Below are 22955 nucleotides of genomic sequence, written 5' to 3' on the forward strand. Positions count from 1 at the left end.
TCTCTGTCTCCATTCTCCAAGAGTATTCCACACCATGCCTCTGTGAGGCGACGTGGCTCGGTGAGCAACCCCAGAGAAAAACAAACCTAGTAATGTGGAAAACCAAGGTACATAGGAAAAATATCAATTATGTAGCCCCTGCAAAATGTTTTTCATCTTGAAAGTGCTTTGAAAACATTAACTAATTAATTAATCAAAAAGAATTTCTACCAATCAGTAAAAATGCTCTTTACAATATATTAAGCCTCTTGAAAGGTATTATTTATTCAGGGATGTTTTCTCTTTTACCTTAAAGGAATCATCAGTTTCTTTTGGGGGGAGGCCTATCAGGAGATCTGATGTGATGTCTGTACACACCTTTCCCTGTGCACATCCCTGTAAGCATGAGCATGTGATCGTGCACACACATACGTGTGCAGAAACAAACACTAACAAACACAAAATGTGCTTTTAGGACCGTGTCCCTTGGCAGTAAATGCATTCAATATTATGTAAGATTCTCTAATCTAATGTGTTCATCAGATTTTTATTGACCTGCTGGCAAATTCAAGATGACAAATGCCTGTCCAATCTCTAGTATGGGTGTCGCCTGTTAGGTATGCCCACGTACTGCCTGTCCGATCTCTAGTGTGGGTGTCGCCTGTTAGGTATGCCCTGGTACTGTCTGTCTCTTCCACTGCCCTGTGAGCTCCTTGGGAGCGGGTACTTCACAGCCATCTCCACAGAGCTCTAGCTACTCATAGAGCGTTTACCACATTAGCCCTATTCTCTAGCCCACAAAATGTAATTCAATCTCTTTGTGACACAGCAGGAGAGTAGTAATAATAATATTATGTTCATTAATTCAGCAAGTATTGAGCACCTGCCATTCATTTATTTATATATTCCTATAACATACACTTTATTCCGTGCAAGTCTTTGTGTGAATCACAGTGATGGATTCAAAGATGATCCAGACAGGGTGATTGCATTCAAGAGGTTTGTTGTCCGGCCGGAGAGAGAAGGCAAGAACATAAATGACTTTAAAATAAGGAAGACATGATGAATATCTACAAAAAAGCACTTTCAGAAGAGGGAAGGGGGGAGGATTTCTGGCTGGTGCATTGAGGGGAGGCTTTTTGGAGAAGACAGCTCCTGAGTGGGATATAGAAAGAGGAATTGGCTTGTGGAAATGATGAGGGGAGATTGTTCCAGAGGGAGGCAAGATAAAAGGGGGGAATCACGGACAAAGTATGGTTGGATGAAAATCACTGGTGTTGACTTAGATTGTGGAAGAAGACATAATCTAGAAAGTGTGGATTGGCCCTACATTTGGGAAATACATGACATTTTGCAGCACAATACTTGGTCTCCAACAGCAGTAGCCATCACTGATCAGGCTCATAACTCAGAAATGTCAGTTGTGTGGATATGACCCCATAATCCTCTCCAGGCCGTAGCAGCTGATCAATTGCCTTGAAACACATGGGTTTGGAGACGAGAAGCACATGCCACGCCTGGGTCACAGCATGGAAAGTCTTCAGGGACAGGCTGAGGAAGCAGGCATCATGTTTCTGGCATTATGTAGCAATTGAAGCTTGGATTTGGAGGCAACACTGTTCATGTTATTTGCTGTTCTACAAGATTGTAATCCAAAGATATTCAGAAATTCTATTGAATGCAGTATTGAGAGGCTTACCCACACATTAAATTAAATCTTTCAAATATTTTATGGAAAATTTAAATTGTATCTTCTTCTTTTTATTCTCTGGTTATCAGTTTCTGCTTCATGCTATTATTAATTTTCTAATAATAGCAGTTTACCTCCTGTTTCTAATTCCCCATGGGCTGTAAATTCAGTCCTATTCAAATAGAAGATAAAATTAAAGTATGTAGGCGCTAAGAAACTGTACGAGGGGGTTTTAGAATTTAAATTCAGATACAGATTGAGTATCCCTTATCCAAAATGCTTGGGACCAGAAGCGTTTCAGATATTTTTTTTTTTTTTCAGATTTTGAAATATTTGCATATACATAATGAGATATCTTAAGGATAGTACACACGTCTAAACCCAAAATTCATTTATGTTTCATATATTCTTTTTGGACTATATAAATGCAGCCTGAAGGCTATTTTATAAAATAGTTTTAATAATTTTGTGCATGAAACAAATTTTGTGTACAATGAAATAACAGAAAGCAATAGTGTCCAGAGTAGAATTTTCCACTTATCACGTCATGTTGGCACCCAAGCTGTGGATTTTGGAGCATTTTGGCTTTGAAATTTTGGGGTTAGTGATGCTCACAGTGTGAGCTTCTCAGACTACATTCTGTTTATCTGACTGATCCTTGAAGAGATGAATACTTTTCATACAAGGTACCATACAACATTTCTACCCTTAAGTTACAGAAGCAAGATCTCATTGTTTATCCTTTCTATGCAAATACCCTATGCAAACATGCAAATGATTGCACATGGGTGGACTACATGGCGTCAGATTTATTTGGCTGATTGGGACCACATCTGGAAGGAAGGATTTTTCCCTGACCTCTGTTAAAATCAGAAAATCACAGCATCTACTAAATCTTCTGAAGGATGTTTAAGACACTGGAAATAAACATGGAGAACAGCAGTGATTTACAAAAAGACTCAGTTTATTTCTATTATACTTTTACATTTCCCATCATAATGATAGTGAAAATTGTCCAATACACATATCCTGTAAAGCAGTGGTCCCCAACCTTTTTGGCAGCTAGAACCAGTTTTGTGGAAGACAATTTTTCCACAGACAGAGGTGGAGAGAGGATGGTTTGGGGATGATGATTCAAGTGCATTACATCTCCACCTCAGGTCATCAGGCGTTAGGTTCTGATAAGAAGCATAGCATACAGCCTAGATCCCTCACATGCACATTTACCATATGGTCTCCACTCCTATGAGACTCTAATGCCTCTGCTTATCTGACAGGAGGCAGAGCTCAGGCATTGATCTGAGTGATAGGGAGTGGCTGTAAATACGGATGAAGCTCACTTGATACTCAGCTCCTGCTGGGTGGCCTGGTTCCTAACAGCCTGTGGACTGGTCCCACTCCTTGACCCAGGAACTGAGAACTGCAGCTCTAAAGATTCTAAGAAATTGATAAGAATCTCTATTAAAAGTGAATGACCTGGGAAACATTGGGCAATTATACTGCAGAGCTATTTAAAAGCAAAAGGAAATGAATACTTATCACTGGGGGCTCAACGGCCTTTGCTCTAGTGATATTTGTTTAGTTTGGTTTCACTCTCCCAGCTCCATGTACATCAGTTTTCTAATTTGCCAAATAAACCAAATAATGCTCCTTTACACAGGCTATCCAAACTGAGTTTAAGTGTTCTTGGAGCATAGTGATACTACTATATATGAAGTATTGTGCACACCACGTACAAATGAGCCATCCCTATCCCCTCTCCCCACGTCTGCACCACATGAAAAGGGACGTCAGAAATTAGAGGCGGCAGAATGCACAGTTCACCATACAGATTTTGGCATCAGACAGACTTTGATTTGAAACCCAGCTAGGGTACTTCTAGTTGTATGACTTGGGTTTAAATGGTTTGCTCTTCTGAAGCCTCTGCTGCTTCATCTACAAAATGGAGCCTGTGACTATACCCACCTCAGAGAGCTGCTATGAAGAATAACTGTGACAATCTATATTAAAGTGCTCAGCATCAGAAATGTTACGTGACGTCTCAGAAAGCTTCAAAGTTCATGTCCCAGTGCCCCAGTAGAATGTCAACTCACACTTCAAGTTCTCTGCACAGTTTTCCTTGAAGGTTGCCCTTCATGGCTTTCTTAATGGGTTATTCTCATCACGAGTTAAAGGTTCTGCTGCCCTTATGACAAAAATCAGCCTAACAATACACAAGAAGGGGTTATCAAAAATCCCAGAGCACTTTCTTCTGCCCGAAGCATTCTCTGGGGAATAAATTTATTCTGAGGGGGGGGAGAAAAGGGGGGTAATGTTTAACCTTTTCTTTGTAACCCCACTTTATTCATATCATTTCTGTGTAGAGCAAGTTAATAGCCAAACAATTGCAGGACACACATCCACACTCCAGGGCTGCTATGTATTTGTAGCTGGATGCATATGTCTATAGCTGTGAGGTAGGTAAATAGAATGGATACAATTTGTGGATGCTCTTTGTGTACACCTACAGAGAGGACAGAAGAGGCAGACGAAATGCTGGCGATAGGGTAGAGAATGCAAAGGATTGAGATATTTTTTTCTGTATCTGAGCATCTCATCCTTACAGACCTGATTGGTCTAGGCTAGGAATCTCTGCAAAGGGCTCCACACTGATCCTGTTACGAAGTAATACTCCAAAATGGAAAGGTGTTTAACAAAAGCTGCCTATTTATAATCAAAGCTTCCCCTTGTCACTGAGCATGCCCAGCAGTCTGCTAGAAGCAGAGCTATACAAAATGCAGTTTTTACTTTCCCGTGGTTTGTAGCCACGGCTGCTGCTGACAATGAGAGGGAGGCATTGGGTTCAAGGTAAGGCCTGAAAAGGCAAAGAAAACAGGGGCTTGAACAAAAGTGGAACCTCTAGGAGTGGTAACAGGTGGGAAGGATGGTACAGAAGATTTGCTTTGTTCCTGGCAGCGTTTCCTCTCTGAGTAAGGACTCCCCTGGTCTCCCTTGCCAGGAACCTCTGAAGATCTGGGATAGTCTCTGTGCCACTGGTGACATCCTATCCCACACGTCTGCAGTAAAAGAGGTCTGAATTTAAAACATAGCTCTGCATTATGACACTGGCTTTGACCTTGGTAAAATAAATCTCTGAATATCAAATTTCTTTTAAGATTTAATGAAAGAGAAAATGTACTAACGTGGCTCTCCCTCTTGGTAGACACAGATATATCCTCAGGCACTATCAAGAATAGTTAGCTGCCAATACCACACTGGCCTCCACCTCCCTTATCTGAAACTCTGCAGTCAGACAGACACAGGTTCAAATCCCTGCTCTCCTACTTACTAGCTGTAAGACCTTGAGCAAGTTGCTTGTGTGTGTGTGAGAGAGAGGGAGAAAGAGAGAGAAGTCTCGAGAGAGAGACAGAGAGTAAGGTTAGCTGTCAGAAACTATCAGATAAAAGGAAAATAGAAGTAAACAAATCACTTCCCCTCTGGAGTGTATAGCCTAGTGGGTTTGGGTTTGTTGGGGAATCTCAGTTGCATCAACTGTAAGATGAAAAGAATAGCATTAGCCAGTAGAATTATTGCTATGGTGCCTGGCATAGGGTAAGGGCTCAAAAGTAGATTACTAATATCCTACTGCAAATCTTTCAAATTCTTATTGCACTGAATTATCAATCTTTCTATTCCCCTGTCATGCTGTCCCCAGAATCCGTCTACTTCAATTCCATGATCTCCCTTGTTGTAGTCTGACTGGCTGCTGAGCAACATGAGAGAGGTTAGCCATGTGGACTTTCAGTACCAGACAGCCAAAATTAGAGTCCTTCTCTGCCACTTACCCAGATATGTGATCTTGAGCCTCTTTCAGCCTTATCTTACTCATCTGTTAAATGGGAATAAAAACTATTCTTCCTCTAAGAAATATTATTCCTATTGTAAGCGTAGTGTGTGCGTGTGTGTGTGTTTGTAAAAGACAGAGAGAGCAAGAATGAGTTTAATATCTGCCATGTACCAGAGAATAAATGAAAAATAAAAGTAGGAACATTCCTGCTCTCGTGGCGTTTATAGTCTAGACGGTTTAGAATCTATTGTGTGTCTGGGAGACATACAATAACTAAATGACAACACAAATGGAAAATTGCAGCTGCAACAAGTTTTAAAAAGAAAAGTTACGTGATTCTCTGAAAGCCAAAAATACTGCAATTTGACCCAGCCAGAGAGCGCACAGGTGGCTTCCCTGAAGAAGCTGATGCTGGAACGGAGAGAGGAAGGACAAATGGGAGTGTGGTAGATGAGGAGCAGGGGAGGGAAATGAATTCCTAGCAAGCTCTCAGTAAATGTTCCTCATTAGCATCATAAGCATATGATCACTCTCTTCTTGCTAGAATAGCCCCCAAAAGCATAGGGATACTGTATTTGTCATTCTCTGTCACCTCCAAGACAGTGCCTTGAAGGAAGTTAATGCTCAATACGTATTGTTGAATAAGTGAATGTTAGAAAATCAATGTGTCTGAACCAAAAGTAACTGCCAAGCCCTTATTTCCTGGCTTTATTTGGGGTGCCATTAAGGAAGACGCATATTGTAGTAAAAACAGTATGGACCTTGGAGTGGAACAAACCATGCCTTCCCTCAGGTCCTGTCCCTGGGGAAAGTGACACCACAGGTGGGTCTCAGCTTCCTCATGTGTAGAATGGGGGTAAGGATAGCTTCTTCACAGGGTTACTTTAAAGAGCAAGGCAGTAAATGCAAAGTGCCTACTAAAAGGGGAACAGAATATGCGTCAAGAAGAGGTGAATATTGTTAATAGCACTATATGACACTGGCAAATTTCAGGCATGCAGTTTTTCAAGGTTTGTAGGCTGCTGAAGACAGCCACGTTCACAGCTTGACGATGTCATCATCCGGACCCCAGACCTTTACCTGGTTGTCTATGCTGAGGGCTCATCAATGCGCCGCGTGCTATCTCCAGTCAGACTACAGGATTTAGATTCGCAGATGCGTTTCTTATACTCGACTGGCAGTTGGTAACATATCCTGGGGCCTCAGTTTCCTTCCAGGATTGATACTGTAGTGTTTGGACAGGATAAAATCAGATAATTAATGGGCATCACACACCGCAGAGCCTACTCGTGGTAAGCACGGCAATGCATGTTTAGCTGTTACTATTACAGCTGCCAAGGCCTTCTGGGTTTTCTGGTAATTGCCCTGTAACTGAATCAGCCCTTCCTGGCTGAGAATTGTTTCCTTTTGGAATTTCCTTTATGGAAAAAAAGAAAGAAAGAAAGAAAGACAAGAAAAGCAACTTCTCCCTAAGGTCTGGAAGCCCAGCTTCCCCATCACCACGCCCTCCCCCCCGGGTTCAGGTTCAGGGACCCCAGGCAGTGTAGGTTGGGCAGCCCACGGCTCTGGAAACTCTGCCTGCTCTCTGGAAGGTACGGAGCTCCTCTCTGCCCCTCTCTACGTTCCTAACCCTGGAAGGAGCAATCTGGGTTGAGCTGAGCACTGGGCATGCTCGCGAGAGCCGGGGCAGGCACGGGTCGTCCGCAGGACGCGTCGGCTTGCGGTGTGCCCCTGCGTGCAGATACCCGGGTGCAGCTGCGGCGCGTCGGGTTTCGCAGAGCTGAACCCTCGGTGCGTGCAGCCGGGGAACCAAACCCTCTCCGGGCCACCCCCAGAGCCAAACTGAACTCTGCGCCGCCCGGGGTTTGCGCGCTCAGTGTCTGGTCTTGGAAACGCCTGACTGGGGTTCTCTCTGCAGACAAAGGGGTGCACGTGTCCCCCCAGCGCCCCTCCCTGGCTCTGTATCCCGCAGCCACAGCAGCTGCAGCCCCAGCGCCACCACCCAGCCCTGGCGGCCTGGGCCGGTGCGCGCGCTCGGGGCCTGGGGATTGGCTCGGACTCCCCATTCAGGGACCGCGCGGGCGGGCGGGCGAGCGGGCGGCGCGCGGCGCGGTGTGTGTGTATGTGTGTATGTATGTGTGTGCGCGCGCGCCTGTGTGCATGTGTGTGCGCGCGTGTGTATCTGTGCGGCGCGCGGGCGGGCGCGTGTGTGCGCGCGAGGGCTCGCGTGCAGGAGCCACTGGGTGTGCGTGCGTGTGTTATGGGTTTGATTCCAGAGCAGGTTGCACATTGGTCCTGGGTGGCTCGCAGACTCAGGTCGTGCTTGGGCGTCCTCCTCCTAATCGTTTCCGAAGTAGCAGCAGCAGCAGCAGCAGCAGCAGCCGCGGCAACACCGGCAGCGGCGGCAGCAGCTTAGCGGCGCAGCCCGCAGAACTGTGCAGCAGCGAGCACCGTTTGGGGAGTCCGGGGGGCGGGTAAGAGGGAGGAGGGGGAAAGCCTGTCTTGGTCTTTGGGATTATTTTTTTCCCCTTCTTTCCCTCTCTCTTTCTTTCTTGAGGGTGTGTGTTGCCCCCTCGAAGTGAAGGAATTTTGCTCCAAAGCGAGCTGGGACCGAAGACTCTAGGCTAAGTTATCTCTCTGTGTAGATGGTGTCAGGGAGCGAAGCTACTGACCGAGCCGCTGGTAAATGTTTTTCACTTCTTATTCTTTAATGCTTAAGGCTTTTTCTCCCCCTTTTCTTTCTCCCCTGTTTCCTTTCTGTTGCTCCTCATTCTGCAATCGCTCCTGAATCAGCTGCAGTTCTCTCTCTCTCCTTGCGTTTGTGCAGTTTACAACTTGTTTCATGGTTTTCTGTGTATTTTTTTTCCTCCTTCATCCTCAGATGAATGCTGGAACATTTAAATTCTGCACTTCGGGAGGTCATCATTAGTTGCATGAGTTTCGGGGGGAGGGGAAGATTGGTAGAGCAGACTGTTATTTCCCTGCAGAAGGACTGCCGGTTTCTAATGTTCATCGCAATTGTAGGGATTTTTTTTTTTTTAGGATGCATTTTAACGTTGCATTGCCGTTTAAGGTTATCGTTCTCCAGGATTACAATGCATTTGACTCAGTTTTGACAGCATGACAGATGCCAGTGATTCCAGAACTACTGTATGGTACATGCTGGCTAAAATATTCAAAATTGCAGGAAGGATCATTTGCATTCCAAAAGAGAATTTCTTAAAAATGCTGTTTTGCATCACGTTGCTGCAGCTTTGCAGGAGGCAATAATAGACACCACCACTCATGTTGCTCGCAAAGATAATAAACATCTAAGTCGTTCAGGGCATCACATACTGTCCTGTTCTCCAATGATTGAGCTTTTGCTAAATTTACTTAACAATAAATTAGGGCTATGGAGAAAGAGGAAGATTGCTGGTATTGTTTTATTCAAAATTGTGAGATGGGTACAGCAATTTCTAACCCCAAACCAGCCCTCTTTTAGATCTTACTTGAAGTGGCATCTTGGCAATTGGGGGGTGGGGGTAGGGGCTCTGCTGCCACACACATGGAGTAAAATTATTCAAAATAGCCAGCATAATGCATGCAAATGGAACCCTAGCTCTTTTCTTAAAAATATAACTCACTTTGTAACTCTTGCTGCCAGGATCTGTTTTAAATATTATTTAAAAATTAATACACAACAGTTCTTTAATGCATTGGTTATCATTTAAGTTCTTTGCAGGAGGCAGGGGGAGTGTTCTTGGTAGTTACCAGGTTTCATTTGTTTTGCTTTTTTCCTCCCAAGTTTTCAGTTCCAGTTCAGTAGAAAAACGGAAGGGCCAGTAAGTCAAGGCAAATCAGCAATTTAGAAAGGAATCAATTTATTGTTGGACAGTTTCTGCTAAGCCATGGAAAAGTGAACTATAAAACGGCAGCTGAAATGGTGGGAGGGTACTCTGTGGTACATCAGGTTACAGCTTCAGTACCTGTGTTATCATCTTGAGGAACTCTGAACTCTAGACTCAGGTGAGGCTATCCAGTTCAGAAATACTCTGAGGCACATACATGTTAAAGAGGGATTTTTTTTATTAAAGGAAGCCTCCTGCTGCTATGTGGTTGCCATGCTACCTATGTGCAAAGAGTAGTTTGTGTAATATTGTTAAACTTTGTTTTAATGTAAACTTAGCTGATGGAAAAACTGCATAGAACAGTGCAACCTGTTCAGGACTGAAGAACAAAAACTGCAAATTAACTCAACTAGTCAGACTTTTATGTAAAAGAAAACCTACTCTCAGAGACCAAGCAAATTCACCTGTTCTGGGCTGCCTGTGTTGACAAAAGGCTTTCTTAACATTGTCAACAGAATTTCTGAGATTTAAAGCTTACTTACTCTCTTGTAGTCTGCTAGTTGTAATAAGGCATTTTATTTAGAATGAAAGCTCAGCTTATTCATGGGTCCCTTGACATGGAAGTATTGCTATTTTAGAATATTTTCATGGACCCTTGAATTTACCATATTGATCAGGTTGTGGGGATGGGGAACAACTTCCATTCATTAAGATCAAAGTTGTCTTTGAGTGTCTAAGCATCTATTTGTATAGGTATTAAAGAAAAAAAGAATTCATAGAGTAAACGTCAATGTTAAGAAACTAAAGAATAGAAAGCATCATGGTTCTTCCATTATAGGTCCAAACCCAAAAAGCAATATACCCCATGCTGGGCAGCTACGTTACTTCTCTGGCATATTCCACACATGGGCACGAAGAGATAATTGATCAGACGAAAGACTTATTTTGCTGGGCTCTGGGACAACATTTCTGATTGTTTCATAATATATTCAGGACACAAATTTATTTATGAAACATCAAAATTAGCTTCAATATCATTACTTCATTGCATATGAAGACCAAGAGTACACTGTTTTAAAGAACATATTTTTTCCTATTGAGGTTGGTTTATTACCCACTCACCCCTCTTTCTACTTCTAGTTTCCTGGCAACTTCTGAAAAGCTCTGAGAATTTGTGTTAAAAATATTAAACACGTCTACATCTTGGGTGTGATGCCAGGTTAGATATTCCATCAACTGGATTTGTACTACTTGTACATGGTTCAATGTGGTATCATGTTTGTGGCTTGTTGGTGGGTTATTATTGTACAGTTATTAAGTTTTTCATTAAATCTTAAGGAAGCTCATTTTAGCATTTTGTGTCTGATGTTGATTTCAGGTTAATGTAACAAAATAATACCATCATCTTGATAGGCTTGTTGGTAAATCAAATAGCTTACTCTCAACTGGTCTTCAGGTCAAATATTAGCATTTACTACACATGGCATTGTGCATCATAGGAGGGGTAACTTCTTTTGGGGAGAAGGCTGTATAGAAAGATCGATCGGTGTCTGAAAGTGTTGATTCCTGGAACTTGGCAATCACATTTGCCTGTATTGTTAGAGTTCTTATTTTCATTTTGATAAAAATGGAAGGTTTGTTTTGTTTTTTTTTTCTGCATTTATGAAGTGTTTATTATGCTAGAACTACTGAATGTTTCTTAAAATTAATTGCTTTTTCTTTTTTTCATTGTGTAATTGAAAGGAACTTTGAAGGACTTGTGCATTTTCAAGGAAAACCTGTTTGGCCAGCTTTTTCATCATTTTCTATTCTGTGCAGGCTAATTTTGAGAAGTGATTTCTGGTGAATTTCTGGTCAAGGTCATTTCCAAGGGCCTTTTTATCCCTCCCCACTTGACAGCTAAAACTTAAAGTCAGATGGAAAGAGGCACAACTTGGTGTCAAGCTATTTACTTCCAAGGGGGCAATGCGAAAAGCATATGTTACTGTCTCACGTTACTTTGTGTAAAGCAACAGTTTTCTTCTTTGAACTGCTAGTACTTAGTAGCCCAGATGAACTCAGGAGGGGAACCCTCTATTCTGCACTCACAGTATATACCACAGATTCCCAAGGGAATGTTGCAAGACCTGTAGTTTGCAGGGAGGGGATGTGGTAAGGGACATGGCAATATTTGATTAAATAGAATGTGTTTTCTAACTAGCTAATACCCCACTTAAAATTTTGTGAAACCCACCGTAATGTTATGAGATTCTTATGTGATGAGAGCAAATAATAGCTTTGTCAAAGTATTCTTTGTACTTCTGGTTTATATTTTGCTTTATAAAAGGAATGCTCACAACGTTCTGTACTAAGCATTACCGGTAAAATACTTTTTTATTAATTAGGGTGGTTTTCTCTTCCTAACAAAGACAAACTACTACTTAATATAATTATCATAGCAGTGCTAAGAGGATATAATAGGAAAGCATTTTATCCAGTCCTGCTCATCGCTTCAAAAGATTTTATGAAGTTATAGAGGTAAAAAATATTTCCCCCCAAATTCATGTTATTCACAAGCCTAATATATTTAATAATATATTGCATACTACCAGGTGATTCTGAAGCTGAAATATCGCATCCTTTTTATGAATCCTTAATGGCAAAAATTGAAGCACCTTGAGAAATAATGTGCAAATAAAGTTCCTTTATTTTTACTGGCAGCCTTTCATGGGTCCACCTCTCCGAAGTGTAGAATTATGAGACTTTTAGGCAAAAAGAATTATGGGGAAAAAAATAGAGTAATTTGCTTTCTGGCTGTACTATGAGTGAAAAGAGAACAGGTGTTTTTAACTTTTTTGTTGCCAGTTTAGGAAAGAGAAATTGAAACCAAATAATGCAGCTAATATGTTAAAGTGGAATCTCCTTTCCCCAGTAAAGATTTTCCTTTTCTCCTGGACAATATGAATTGATCTTTGAGGGAACAGTTGACAGCATCCCTCATCTTATCAACACTGTGTGGCTCCTGGCAGAATATTGCTAGTGGATGTGACAGAACCACTGTCGTCTTTGGAACGCATAGGAGCGCATGGTTTGGAAGGAGAGAGAGGGTTTCTCTGCAAGTGGAGGAGACTTCTCAGGACTTGACTGTGATTCTTTGGGAGGAAGCTCGGCTCTCCCGGGGAATTTGTTTAAGTGACCCATGGAGACTATCCAGTGCAACTCTCCCAGCTCTAATTTAGTGCTGCTCACTTGTTCTTATTATTTCTGGAATCTGATGCCACTCTAGAAAAGTTTAGAACTCAGCTTTCCAAAAGCCAGTCTGTTTTACTGCTCTGTGACTAAATTATTTAACTATCTCTAAGCTTAAGCCCATTTTAAAAAATTAGAATTTTTATGTATTTCCTTTCTGTTCATATGACCTTTGTAAAAAACTTATTTTGAAGTTATATAAAAGGGCGCTATGTACTCTGTAAAATAAAGAACTTATTTATGAATTTGGTTCAAAAGAATGAGAATAAGTCATTTCTAATTTTATTAAATAGCATTTAGGCTTTTGAATCTTAGTTTACCTATTGATAGGCAGGGACTAAAGTTGGAGAATATCATTCATATGATGTAGATGAAATCAATACTGATGATAGTATCCTAATTCTAAATCTTCAGAGGATAGGACGGTGCTATACTGGATTCTCTCGGAAAAGGCTTACTACTTAGGAGTTCATGATACTCAATGTTTTGACATCTCTCCTACTTCAATTAGAGAAATAAGAATATACGTAGAGAAAAGATGTATACCGTTAAATAGAAAGGATTTTGGCAGAAGTTAAAATATCCCATAATGTAAAATGATCATTTCAGAAGATTGTATAAGCTGCTTTCTGTATTTGTAACACTTTTCTTTTGAAAAATGCCATTTTAAAATTACATTGTAAATGTTGAAAATAGTCAAGTTAGGTTCCTAGATTATTTCTAAGAATGAAACTGAACCAGTAGAGAAGATCCATGCATATGGCTAATCCAAACAGTAAATACGTACACAGCTAAAATCACAATTATTGCTAGAGAACTCGTTGCAACAGACGCTCTGATCTTAATTATGGTAATTTTTCTAAGCCATTTCAAATGTAAGAGTATATACTAGTTATACACTGCTCATTTCAGTAGAAATTACTTAGAAGAACCATGGGCAAATTAAAGGTACAGGAAAAATTATTTCAGTCTTTATTTTTTTTTTATTTTTATTCTTTCAATAAGCAGTTTTCTGGATTCCCAAAGCAGACCAGTTACTGTGCACTGCTAAGAGCTTAGTCTGCAGTAAGAATTATTTCTTAGACCTCTAAGAGGGTGTCTAAAAAAAGGAAATGAAAATAGGGTCAGTGCTTTTTAAAAAAAAATAATAATAATAAGATAAAGCTTTACTCTTTGTGTCTAGAATATATTAGAAAGGTGATTTTAATTTGAATTCATTTTAGATTTTCTCATACAAATATTCACTCATTCTCTGTGGCTGGTATGTCTAATTCCTTTCTATGATGTAGCCTGGTATGATAAAACACGTGGAATTAGAGACCTCAGTCAAAATCTAGTACTACTAGCATGGATTTTATGGAAGTGCAGGGAAAGGGCAGTGTGAGTTAGTGGGAAGAGAATGCAGACAGGAGTAAAATTTATTCTATGGTAGGTTACCAACTTATATTAGTGATCATACCGCAAGTTTTATTTTTAAACTAAAATTTATTCTATGGTAGGCTACCAACTTATATTAGTGATCATACTACAAGTTTTATTTTTAAACTAATTTATTCTATGGTAGGCTACCAACTGATATTAGTGATCATACCGCAAGTTTTATTTTTAAACTCACTGAAACTTCTTGAGATGGCTGCTTCTCAGTATTTTAAGCCTAAGAATAATAGCATAATTATTAGATCAACATTTCACAGTAGTTAGGACTCTACCATTTGTGTGACCCAGCATCTAATTTTTCTCCTCTCTAATCCTATTTATATATCCTCACACATAATCAGACTCAGTCAGATGAAACCAATTACTAAGGGGAAAAATCAAATTTATTTATTATATTTATCGGATGTGTCTGTTGCTTAATTATCCATTGGCAAATTTACATGTGGCTTCGGAGAGGGCCATGGATGAGTGTGGAAAAAATGATCAATCATCACTTCTCACTCTCCAGAGGAGGCCTCCAAGAAAACAAGAAAAAAAGAAAAGTATCTTTCCTCGTGACTATGAAGGTGAGCATCCAAAATATGAAAGGCATCATCCTAAAAAGTGAGATGTGTTTAGTTCAACCTAGGAATGTCCACAAAAGTTAAGGAGTTATCAGACTTTGTCCTAACCATTTGATGTAATGTTAGGAAGAAATGTAGGGTGCGGTACCCTTCGGAACAAATAATGATTTAGATATTCAAAAGTGTGTGTTGAAAAACTAACTCAAATTATTCAACAAGCAGATAACCGCAACCATCTCTTGCCTGTGCATCGGGGGACAGAGGTGGAAGGGAGGGTGGGGTACGATAAGCTTGAAGAGTGAGGCGGTGGGCAAGGCAGTATTTGCACTTTTTTGATCTTTATGAGTAACTCAGATGAGAGAATTCCAGGACAGCACGGCTAACGCAGAAATAAAGTGCATTTTGTGTTTGACCTGTGATGACAAAGACTTACATAGACTGATTTTGAGTCGTGTGTATTTTTGTTAAAAAAAAAAGAAAGTCCTCACTGCGAGCAAAAATAGTTTAATACCCTCTCTCTCTTTTATTGGCTACAACTCTCAGTTTAATGGGCTCAAATCTTGAGCATGACTTTTTTTTTTCCCTCACTTGCTTTCATCATACATTTTTGGAAATTTATCAGTGTGGAAATTACTCTTCAAAATAGATAATACCTGAAATAACTACCTTTTCTAGGAGATATAGCAAAACTAAATTGTTAACAGACATGTCATCTTATTTAAGTAATTCTTCAGTTTCAGTGACCACTAAATTTGTCCAAGTCTGCCCATTCATATCACTGAAAGCCTATATACCCTGTTTCCCTGAAAATAAGACAATGTCTCCCAAAGATGCGCTAGGTGTGCTCCCAAAGATGCGGTAGGTCTTATTTTCAGGGGACGTCTTATCTTTCCTGTATGTAGGTCTTATTTTCGGAGAATGTCTTATTTTCGGGGAAACAGGGTAAACTTTGGGGGCTGGGAAAACAAATCACTTTTAAACTTGAGGCCTTTGAAAGCTGCGTTCTAGGAAACAGTGAAGTGTGTTTCAAGAATTGTGGCACACCTTTAATGCATCATGTAGAGAAATCACTGGGTCAATTATGATTTATTGCAAATTACCATCTATTGGGGGGAGCTAGTGTTAAAAAAGCGATTTAAACATTACAGATTACACTTTTGTTGCCTATGGCTGCAGGGAAATTAAAATGGTAACATGAATCTTGGGAATTGAAAGAGGGAGGTGGTTTGTAGGCTTAGCAAGAAGTATTAGAGATGAACAATTTTTGCATTTGCTCTGATCTACATTTTAAGTTTTTTCTGCAATAAAGGTTATTACAGAATAAAAGTTGCTCTCAGCTGGATTCACCGCAGAAGCCAAACAGTAAATAGATAGAGAGCCTGAACTCCTTTTCCTACAACAGTGATTTTTTTCACTAAGCTATTCCCTAAGGCCACTCTAGGTATATGAGGGGCACCGGTTCTTTTTATATGATTTGTGTATGTTCCCATGGATTGTGAAGTCTATTCCTGGGCAATTTTCAAGTTAAAATTGTGTTACAGCTACCCTGAAGGTTGTCATTTCTTGGGTTTTCTCTTGTCAGTCAATTCATAAGTGTTTATTAAGCCCCCATGGGGTGTACACAGAATCATACACAGTTTGGGGAATACGTGTGTGTGTTTGATTGGTCTCTGCTCTAGAAGCTTACAGTCCAAAAGGCAACTGCACTAGGTGTGCATATGTATAAAATAATGTTTCAATTACAGAAATTTGGTAGTTGTTTTGTTGTTGTCGTGTGTGCATTTTAATAGCATAACCAAGGCACTCCAAATATATTTACTCTGAGAAAAGCACAGCTTCAGGCAAGGTCAAGGATACACCTTCACGGCTTTCTTTCCTTTAAAAAAAAAAATTCAGATGTCTAATAACAGACATGATTAAGTAAAGGGTAAAGCCAAAGGGCCAGTATTAAACTGTGTATCCTTGCCAAGAGGAGTCACATCATTGTTCGTATCAGAGTAAGAACAAATTCCTCTGCTGGTCACTTTTAGGATGTGCCTGTTGCCTGTGTAAATTTAATCAGTGGATGATGGATAAATGACTCCATGCCCCAAAGCTGTCAATGTACATTTTCATGAGCAATACATCAATTTGTGATTTACTTTTTTTTTAAAGAAGGGATTTTTGAAAAAATGATAAGAATTGAGAAGGAAGGAAAATTTTTAAGTATTCTCCAAATGTCCCATGGATGAAAACAAAAAATGTTCTCTAAAAGAATTTTTTTTCCCTTTATTGAACTTGAACACATATGGTGAATATATAGGTTCTGGGATTTACTTTTCTAAACTTGTTCCTGCTCTTAGATTCATCTTTTATCAGTCATTTGTAGGAAGGGTAATATTCTTGAAAAGTACCAGGTGAATAGCTCTGAAAGTGGCTGGCAAAGGAAGTGTGCACAGGCACTGACCCTCTCCATGGCCCCAGGTAATAGCTTCCTGGACTTGGGCAGTCAGCTCTGACTTTTGATATCACCAACCAGGCTCTTGATTAATGCTCATTTTGACTGTGATTTTCAAGATGTACATATCTCATTTCCAGTAAATCATAGCTAAACCATCAAAATTTCTTTTCCATCTTCTGTTCCTTGTCGATCTGAATCAGGGAAGCATTGGCTTAAAAAAAAGAAATAGAAAGAGCCTTTGCTGATGCATCCCTTGCTTAAACTTTGACTCTTGGCTCTTTTTCTGTTGGGTACATGTATTTCTAAGGATTTATGAGATCATTTATTCGTTGCTTTTGCGGTCCTTCTGGAGGAGAAGTCTTTATGATAAAAGAGTATTTTTTGCAATTCACAAGATTGCAGCTCTCTTACTTTATTTTCCAGCGGTTTATAGAATTAACCATCAGAGAGTACATTTGCACCATTTGAGTTAGTGTTTTTGATTAGGGGTATGAAGTCAGGTTTTCATTTGCAAGGTTAAGAGACTAATTCTGGCTAATGTAAGTAGAAAGGGAATGTGTTAGAGAACGATGGACTCACCAAGAAGGATGTGGAATCAGACACTGGTACCACTGCCCCTCGGTGCCCAGGCGAAGCCCTTCACGTCTCTTGCACTGGACAGTCATGGCCATTACCATCTCCAGCACTGCTGCCCTAGAAATACAACTGTTTGTACCATGCCTGCAAAAACCTCACCCCCATCCTTGCTTTGGGGCTCCTTGGCTCTTCATTAAAATATTTGGGCTGGTGCATTTATCTGGTTGGCTTCATATTGATAAAATGTCCACACCCTTTTTTTTTTGTTTTGTTTTTTTTACTAGGAAGTCTAGGAAATTGAGCATCTGCCCTTTTCATATTTTATCCATATTTTCTCATGAGAGACAGAGGCTTTTATTTCTGACAGGATATGTGTAAAAAAAATTCCCTTAAAATAAAAAAAGGAAAGGCAGTCAACAAAATAGATTAAAAAAAAAAAAAAAAGCTCAGCACCTTTTGGTTGCAGAAGACAACTACCATAGGGACTCTACCTAACAAATGCAAAGATTGTTTGTACCCTCACATTCATCTGAAATGAAAAAAGAAAAAAAGCCCGGCAAATATTTATCAATATTCCTTACATAGAGAATGACCTGTAGGATCTTGGGGGATGGCTAGCAAGAGGCTCAAATTATAAACTTAAAGGGTTAATAATATTAAGAACTTCTGCGTTGCTTAAAATGAATTGGAGGACATTCCCAATTATAAACGTATTAAGCTGAATGCTTTTCATTTTAACACACGCCGATCTCAAATATGTTTGTCCTGTAGAATTCTTTTTGTTATCACCAAGACTCATATGAAAATGTTACCCACTTGAACTCGGCTCATTCTGAGGTGAGAGCTAATTCACTTAGATTGGGCGGGTGCTTGTCTGTATATAAATATACAAAGTGAGCCACATGAAAGAAACTGCATAATACATCAGATACGTTTTACAAATCTACTTATAAATTAGTAATTGTGGTACTTGAAAGAAAGAAAACTGCATCTCTTCCCCCCTCCCCCACAGTTTAACCTGTCTGAGGTTCAAACAAGTCTTCCTCACTAAATTGTTACTGACCCTAATGAGGTGTAAGACATATCCAGGAAATCCACATCGCTAGTAAAACTTCTGCATCTGAAGGCTCAGACTCTAATGCTCCAATTCTAAATTAATATATTTATCCTTCCATCACTGTCTCCCATGGATTTTGAGAATTAATTAGAAACAAAATCATGTTCGGTACTTGAATGTTACTTTCCCTGCTGAAAAAAATATGAGATACTGAAGTGTTATTAATAATGACAAAGGTTCATCCAATAAAATAATCCAGCTGGCTGAATTCTCACATGGTTGGTATTTTCTAATATAAATTACTGTAGGATTAGATAGTTAAATATTGAATATTGTCTCATTTAATGCAGTTCCATGAAATATTAATGATAATGATGGTTCTCCAGTTTGGGGAATTCAGAGATGGTTTTTTACTGACTAATAGCTTTGGTCGGTAACATAATACATTTTACAAAATGATAATGAAGATATTTAAATGAAGATGAAACAGGAAATAAATGGCTACTGAACTGATAGATTTCAAATAGGTCAAACGTCACCACAACTTTTTTGTCGTATTAAATAGTTTATCTCTGCTTTAATGATCATTGTGGACAGCTTAGCTTTGAGAATTTGTTTAAAAGAATAGATCAACCCTCTTAGACCCTGGAAGAGAGAGCTGTTGATGTTGTTTTGTTGGCATGAGGTATAAAAGTCTGAAAATTGGATTGGGCTTTGAAGGAAGGTTGGTTATGTTGAGTGTGACAGTTGAAATGGAATTATGTGTGAAGTTAAGAAAAAGAAAGAGGGCAAAGGAGAGAAAAAGGAAAGAGTGAAAGGAAAAAAGGGTGGAATTGAATTTTTAGTGCAGAGGGCAAAAACTTTTTACTAAGACTTTTAATTCTTAAAGTTTTGTGGTTGGTTTTTTTGTTTCACATCTTCCCTGTTTTGACTTTTCTTCATGATCTTGATTCTTTGACTTTTTATCTCAAATTAGGGGACTAAAAATTGATGGTAAATAGCGTTAAGTGACTCTTGAAACATTTTGTCATGAATAGAGAATCAGAATATATCCCCGTGCATGAAATTGGTTTAAATTGGGTATTTGTGTGTATGTGTTTTTTTTTCCTCCAGAGGAAACTTTAATGTTTTGTGAGATAATTTTATTTGAAATTGCAGTTATCCTTGTTTCGGACCTAGTAATTTAACAGTTGAAAAAGCTCCTTTTTTTGTTCTGTATAGTTAATGTATGTGGTGTGAGTGAATACGTTTTATTTTTTAAAGTGTTTGGGGGGTTGTATTCTTTTAGCACAAACTTATTCCTTGATAAAGGAACTGGCTATAATTTGCAGAAATGACTGTTTCTTTTTCTTTAGTTGTTGGATAATTGCTCTTTGTATACACTCTGAAAATGTTCATATAGACCAGTGACAAAGCCTAGCAGATGCACTTGTAATTATCTGGAATTTAAGTAAATTTTGCATCTGATACACACAAAGCAAACGCTTTGTCCAAGCAGGCTCACATACTGGCATGTGGATTGCTGTGAATACAATGAGTAGATTTTTAACGGAAAACAAATGGAACTATTAGTAAGCCTTGTCTTTTACTTGAAAAGACACCAGCTTTAGGCATGGCCTCCAACTTATTCATATTCATAGTTGGTTCAGTTCTAAATATGACCTTTAAAATGGGGGAAAAAATTATGTTTAAATGTTTGAAACAAAATGTGTAGCTATATTTTTATTGGAGTAACATTAAGAGCTTTCTGGAAAAGGCATGGTGAAATAAATATTTGTTTCATATTCCAATGTTATTTTTTCCAACTATTAAGAAGAATATTCAATTATCACAACTCCAAAGATATAAAACGGGATTTTGTATTATAAATAAATCATGTTATAGACAAAAGACAATTACATTGTTACTTTAACAACCTCAATTCACAAGGGAAACCATAAGAAGGAACATATAATGGGTCCAAATTCTACTTTGTTTTGTAAACAAAGAAGATCTAGCCCGGAAGAATAGTTTTCTGCAAAAGCCTCTTTTCCGAGTGTTGTTTGAGATTAATCCTTTCCACTGTGTATTTTTTTGTTGTTGTCGGACTTACATAAGTGAGATCTTTGAAGCCTTAATCTTTTTCTCCGTATTTATTCTTAGAAAATATTAAATGTACAGAACTACTTGGATTTCCTTAAATGCCTTTAGGTCTTCTGGGGAGTTTAAATTATTTTTACTTTCAATGAGGACGTTACAAATAATTGGTCCAGTAGGCTTTTTCGTTCATGGTTCGAAGTGCTCCATGCTCTCCAGCTTTTCAATGGGGCAAATTTCACAAGTGTTTCAGGCAATGTGAAGCCGGCCTAGCTGCCCACTTTCTGCTTTCTTGTCTGTTTAAAGTGCAGTCTAATAATAACAGGGATCTCTTGTAATTCTTTTAACATTCAGAAGCCTCCAGTGGTTCTAAAGATTGAGTCATTGTTTGGAAAAAAAGTGAATTTGGGAAGAAATTTTTAAGAAAGAAAGGGGGAATCTGGCAGAAATATTTCAGGCTCCGCATTAAAACAAGCCAGATGTGCTGTTACTGGAATATCGTTCCTACAAAAATAGGCCTCCACCTTAACCACTTTTCCAAAAACAAAACATAAAACGTCTTCAGCCAAGTACTTTTTTAAAATAGAATTTCAAAAGTGACAGAATTTGCTCATTTGTGCATCATCGGATTATTTATTCTGTGTGGTCTCCAGTCTCCCCCTGGTCATCAGTGGCCTTTTCCTCCCCATCCCCCACCAATGCTTCTCTCCCCTCCCCCACTCCTCTTATCTTTCTTAAACTATTGCCAGCTATCTTTAGGCTTGGACAGGAACCAGGTGCTTTCCTTGGTATTTAAGCAACTTGCTATTTTGAAATTCCCTTAGAGAGCTGTGGGCAATTTTAGTTCTGTGTCTTGAAGCATCTCTTTCCCTTTCTGAAGGGGAAGTTGCTTACATAATACCCAGGAGCAGACCCTTGGGAACTGCTGAGCTATTTTATGGATATTTTGCAAGAAAAGGAACTGGAGTGCTCCTGTGTCACGTGGGCCCTCCCAGGAGGGTCTCCATTGGAGATATTTGCACAACAGCAGATTCTCAGGAGGATAAATATACACAAATCCATCTCTCCTGTTGGGAAGAATCAGTAGGAAGCTTCACCTAGGAAGGCAAAGAGCCCGTAGCTCAGCCCAGTTCCAGATACTGGACCCAACTGGCAGCGGAGCTTGCCAGGGAGACAGATGCTGTGGTTGGAAGACAGTTTTCCTCAGTTAGATATTTTGTTCTTGTAGATGGCCAACCCTGACTCATGGGGGAAATAGAAGGGCAGGGGGAGAAAAGAAGTGTAAGGTGATTATTTGATTAATCCCTAGTTAGAATTCAGTCATGTAAGTAAATGTCAACCTAGTGAACTTTCCGGGGAATCAGAAGTGTTGTAAAGACAGTTGCCAGGTTTGAAAATTATGCCAGGTGAGAAAGGCGTCTAATTTAACCTGCAGATTCAGTGACTGACACAATTTCAGGAGGTTATCTGGAGAAAATAGTAATGTAGGAATTATCTAATAATCCAAGTTCAAAGGAAGCCCACTTTTTGAAAGAATGGAAACTGTTTTTCTGTAGAGAGGATAGGTGTGTTCTCTCTTCTCTTTCCGTACTTGTGTCTGTTTGGGTATAATATTTGTATGTCAAAGATGATCTTTTCTCACTGTTTTCTTCCCTCTTTCCCTACCTCTCTCCTCGTGCGTGTGTATGTGGCTGTATGTGTGACGTATACACACAGTTACATTAAGCCCAAGTTCCACACCCTGAAATATCAGCTTTCATCTATATTTATGGTTCACTCCCAGAATTCCTAACTCTCTAGCACATTTTGGTTAGATAAAAAGCAGAATATCCATAGTCCTGAAAGATAGTGAATTCAGTTTTTGTAACTCATATCTGTTGCCAAATTGTGAGTTTCCTTCTAATTCCCAGAAAGGGGCTAATATTGTGGCTGATCATCTCAGCTTTCTTTATTTTCCTCATTTTTTTTAATTAAGATTTCTCATATCCTTTGAACATAAACAAAAGAAAAATTAGGCACCATTTCTCTGATTCTCATTTGTTTGAGGCTCAGTCCTTTAGGCTCCTTTCGAGCCAAGTTTATTTCATAGATGTACTCTGGAGGTCTCCAAAACCAGAATAAGTTATGTGGTTGAGCGCCTGACAGCACTCAAACAGCAACTTGATATGCTGTTTTTTTTCTGATAGAGTCCCAGAAGTGTCCCTTTTCAGATCTGCATGTCCTTGGTGAGTTGGAATAGCAGATTGCCAAAAG

This window comes from Nycticebus coucang, chromosome 17 (genome assembly GCF_027406575.1).
Source record: "Nycticebus coucang isolate mNycCou1 chromosome 17, mNycCou1.pri, whole genome shotgun sequence".
NCBI classification, from domain to species: Eukaryota; Metazoa; Chordata; class Mammalia; order Primates; family Lorisidae; genus Nycticebus; species Nycticebus coucang.